The 5,000-nt window shown below is 46.7% G+C and overlaps 1 protein-coding gene across 1 annotated transcript in view; it reads right to left on the bottom strand.

The window, feature by feature from the left end:
• The window catches only part of tafa3a (TAFA chemokine like family member 3a), a 156,485-nt gene extending 152,733 nt beyond the window's left edge, over positions 1 to 3,752 (bottom strand). The window contains exon 1 of the mRNA XM_063215710.1: positions 3,189 to 3,752. The gene's annotated coding sequence lies outside the window, so the exon portion shown is untranslated. The remainder of the gene's footprint in view (positions 1 to 3,188) is intronic.
• Positions 3,753 to 5,000: the final 1,248 nt, after the last annotated feature.

Here is a 5,000-nt window from a genome sequence, read left to right as displayed (position 1 = left end):
AGTGATTTAGTGTGAGTGTGGTGGTGGAGAGAGAGAGAGTGAGAGAGAGAGAGAGAGAGAGAGAGAGAGAGAGAGAGAGAGAGAGAGAGAGAGAAGATTTAAAAATAAAATAGATTGAATGTGGAAAAGACGTATTGATTGAAAAGTGGAATGTGCATGAACACAAGTGCAGACACATACATAAGCACACTGGAGGAAGAGAATAGGGAGGGCGTAAGAGGTAGATACAGGAAGACAGACAGATGCAGAGAGGGACAGAGAGAGAGAGAGAGAGAGAGAGAGAGAGAGAGAGAGAGAGAGAGAGAGAGAGAGAGAGAGAGAGAGAGCGTATAAGATGGATAGAGAGGGGTAGAGACATACAGAGAGATAAAGCACTTTTGAATTGAATTGAATTGAACGAGCAAAACACAGAGAGAGAGAGAGAGCGAGAGGGAGAGAGAGGGAGAGCGAGAGAGAGGATAGAAGATGGATAGAGAGGGGTAGAGACATACAGAGAGAGTGAATGAGCAAAACAGAGAGAGAGAAAGAGAGGATAGAAGATGGATAAGGGAGGGGTAGAGACAGATAGAGCAAGAGAGAGAGAGAGAGAGAGAGAGAGAGAGAGAGAGAGGATAGCGATGGATAGAGAGGGGTAGAGACAGATACAAAGAGAGAGAGAGAGAGAGAGAGAGAGAGAGAGAGAGAGAGAGAGAGAGAGAGAGAGAGAGAGAGAGAGAGAGAGAGAGAGAAGCCCAAAGTGAATAAGCTAATGCTCCCAGCCAGAGGCCTCCCATTAGCGGGTGCTCTGCCGCATTTGATCTCGGAAGCTAAAATGCTCAGCCTCACGGCATTAGCACCTTTAAAGCTCGCAGGATTTCCTCTTCATCCTATTAGCACGCCAGCCAAATGCATTGACCCCCTCTTTGTAAGACCATAAAACATGTCTGCCGCAGCATTAGCCCGTCGTCAATCCATATCCTGCAGGTCATAATGAGGGTCTGCTGCCTGAAAGAACAAACGCGTGTTGCGGTGGTGGTGGTGGTGGTGGTGGTGGACACGGGTTCAGGTGAAGGGGAAATATTACTCGGGGTTAACCGGAAGGTTAACATCCTGCTGCTGCAGCATACTGTGTTGCTGTGCTGCAACACTTGAACTGGGAGGGAAAATGGTCAACGTTGATTGGTGGAGAAAAGTTATTAGTAACCGTGTGGAGCAGGTTTGCCCTAGAAATCAGATTTACCACCCAAATAAATAGATGGGCCTATCAATGATTTGTTGTTGATGCCAATATTTGGAAATGCCAATGTTAGCACAATGGGCATGCGTCTTGATCTGATGAATCAAATAGGCCTACATTGATTTGTTGAATCCAATACAAACATGAAACTGAGACCAGACCTTCATCACGAGGAAGACTCCTTATAGAAACACTCAAATAGTAGCAGCGCGGATGGCCTTTGGTCTGTCCGTCAGCTATTCTCCCCCCACAAATAACACTGGCACAATAAAAATCAGCCGCACACAGGGCCACCGGCACTTTCAAGGGTTGCCGACGGCCATCTATAAAACACGGTAATGGGTCACTTGTCACGGGGTGTGAAAGAGAAGATCTACGGCACCTTCTTCCCCTGCTCTCGGGCGGCCTCAATTAATCACGGCACAAGAGTACCTATCCGCGCGCAACGGGAGCCGTAAGGTTATTACCCGCCACTGTTCCGCAGCAGGACGAAATGCGATGATAGCACTAATTGCAAAAAAAAAAAAAAAAAAACAGCTGACCGCGCCGGCCATGATGACAGAGGGAGTGAAGGGCAGATGAAAGAATATAGATGAGAAGGAGGAGAGAGAGCAGGGTTAGAAGGCTAGAGGAGATGGAGAGGAGGAGGAGGAGGAGGATGCGGTGGAGGGATCAGAAGAAAAGAGGAGCAGAGTGCAGGCGTAATGATGAGGAGCCTGTGGTGGAGATAAGGCAGGGCTTTTTTCTCTCTCCGCGAGACCACTGTCCGCGCCTTTCACAGGGAAACGGCGGGTTTCGCGGGTCCCTTGGAGAGCCGCTCCTCTAAACCTTTTTATATCGCTCGCTGAGCGCAGATTATATTACAGCGGGAGAGAGAGTATTATGGAATTGAGGCAGTGTAAGTGGTCAAACACACCACCCGGTTGCCCAAAGTAGACACGATGCGGGCAGGTGATAGCAGCTCCCCAGGCCACAGGTCTCTCTGTAAAGTGAAATAAAAAAGGCACCGCATTCCGCTTCCTCTCCCCCCTTACACCCCTAGTTTCATATTACAGGCCAAACACCACCAACCAGACTGTACTCAGACATAGAGAAGAGCCTAGTGGAGCCTACTTTGGCAGTTCAGTAGCCAAAACGAACTTCAATCTTGTGGAGTGTGAAGGGTAAAAAAGGGTTCCAAATCCCAAACAGACATTTATCAGATGAATCCATAATGTATTAAAATGCACAAAAACACATTTCTATTCTAGAATATGTTTACTGCAGTTATTCACACTTCTATCCGTCAAGATCCAGGTAGGCCTACAATGTGTCCAAAATGTGTAGGCTATAAACACATTGTTCTTGTCACCAAACACTTCTTATTTCAGATGATGGAAATTAAAAACCCTTTTCACGATGCCAAGGAATGTCATCTTTTCCCCCCATAATAAAATCACAATTATGCATACAACGCATGTACGTATGACGTGATCCAGCGCGCACTGCAGGTCGTGCTATGTGGTCAAAATGAGTTATGGAGCATGTCAAACAAATAAACACGTCTAACCAGCGCCCCAAACACCAGCTGCAGTCCTCCATTAGTTCGACGCAATTACCTTTACAATAATAAACAACACCAAATAATCCCAACGCACCTGGACAGACAATAAGACCGTCTAAATTAAGTAAGTATATTGTTCTCACAGGCTTATCATGTATTCCATTTTCAAAACGCGCAATTCCTGCTGTAAGACAACAACATTACTGGCACTTCCCATGTATAGCACGTTTCCCTTTTTAAAGGGAAATAAGCAGGTCCCATCGTAATTTAAGCGTTTGGGATATCATTTACAGCTTCGGCTCACATGCTTCTTCTGTCTAATGTTTCGCTGCGTCGTTTGGCTGCACAAATTCTACCTAACAACAGATAATTCTGATGAAGAAAGGAATAACCGTTAGAAACACTGGAATTGAGGGGATGTGTAATTACCTGTGGTAATGCTCTTAATTGGTCCAGGTAGATGCCTCCTTCATATCTTTTCCATTGTCAAAAATGACCAGGCAGCGCCAAAGAAATGTATTTTCCTTTACGCAAAACCATACGGAAGAAAAGCATCACCTAGAGAAGAAATTGCTGGAATTGTTGGATTGTTACCCTTCTTAGTCGCGTGATCCCTGAGTCCAGAAAAGTCCGTTTTAAGATTTCCACGCTGGGTCAAACTCCCGTCTCCGCACGCCAGGTGCGAAAGGCAGAGCCTGGCAAAGTTCCTCAGCGTCAAGCTGGCTTCACAACTTCCCGGTTTAAAACGAGCAATAATTCACGCGTGCAACACAGGGTTCTCGGAAATTACGTTAGAAGAGAGGCAAAAATATGTATCCAGTGGTGTTGTTCGTTGAACTTCAACGGCATGCTTTTTCGCTGCTGGAGTCATCGCGGGGGAAAGAGTTGGATACGCGTGCGTACAGGGATGTTCAAAACGAAAGGCAAGATTTTCGCATCAGAGGAGTGGTGGTGCACTTGAAGCGGCACCTCGAATCCAGGGGGACGACTGACTTGTCATCACGGTAAACTGACGCCACCCTGTGGAAAAAATTGAAACTTTTTTTTCATATTCTTATCCAGAAATTCCTCAAACCAGTTTGCAGAATTATCTGCAGTTGCGGCTCTGCCTTATCTGAAGCCCACTACATGCTGGGTTATCTCCTATAAGCACATTTTATGCAGCATGAACATTCCTCCTGAAGTCCTGAATAAATCTATGTGAAATTACCATCCCTCATTTTCACTGTATCCGGGGGTGCAAACAGCATTACCAAGGTTATTGGCAAGTGACCGGACTTTGACATTGCTGACATAACAGTTGTTTTGATCAGTGAACGTTTTTAAAATAAAAATAAATAAAAACAGAGGAGTCACTGGAGCATGGCTTTTCATCCGTCTGCAGGCTAGATAAAAGCTGGGAAGGAGAGACAGAGGCAGGGGGTCCGTGGCTGGGCTGAGATGCAGTTGCCCAGGCATGACATAGAGACATCCAAAGCAATCTTCCAGACTCACCACTCAGACTTTATTTCAGTGTATATGGAGAGCAAGGGGATTACGTGTTTCTCCTTCCCCTCTCGTCTCCATGGTTTCCAGATGTGCTCGGATACGTTGCGGGCCGGCACAGCGTAGCAGCATACTCCTTGGGGAGGTCATATTGGATGCATGGCTATCCTCCAGCTCCAAGGCCAAATCAACTGGACGCTGAACAAACACGAGGATGATAGATCCCTGTAATTGGGGCCACAGCAGCAACAGCGTAGCTACATAACATAGGCCTACACGGCCACTCCGGTTTACAGACCAATGCTCATCAGCAGGGAAGTCGACAAGGAGGGACAAAGGGTATGTTGTCCCAGGCCCTGGGATGAAGGGGGACCCAAAATTGGGTCCTCGTTACATCTCATGTGTTGGGTGTATTGGGTGGCTTTAACGGGAGGTCACTGGGCTGCTACACCAGTGACCAGGGTTCGATTCCGGCCCGGTTCCTATGCCGTTCCTTCCCGACATCTCCCTCTCCCCATTCATTTCCTGTTACTCCTACACTGTCCTATCGTAAAATAGTCATGAAGTCATAAAAGACCAAAACCAATACATTGCATGTATTGGGGGAGGTTTTTAGGTGACTTTGTCCCGGGCCTGGCCAAAGCTGTCAGCGGCCCTGCGGCCCTTTTATCAGTCTATGAATATATGAAGAGTTCAGATGCAAAACCCCCTAACTCCATTTCTGAAGACCTGCACTTCTATATTTTTAGAGAACCC

Source organism: Engraulis encrasicolus, chromosome 14, assembly GCF_034702125.1.
Source record: "Engraulis encrasicolus isolate BLACKSEA-1 chromosome 14, IST_EnEncr_1.0, whole genome shotgun sequence".
NCBI classification, from domain to species: Eukaryota; Metazoa; Chordata; class Actinopteri; order Clupeiformes; family Engraulidae; genus Engraulis; species Engraulis encrasicolus.
The sequence above is the reverse complement of the archived record's forward strand: the minus strand, read 5'-3'. Positions and strand labels throughout refer to the sequence as shown.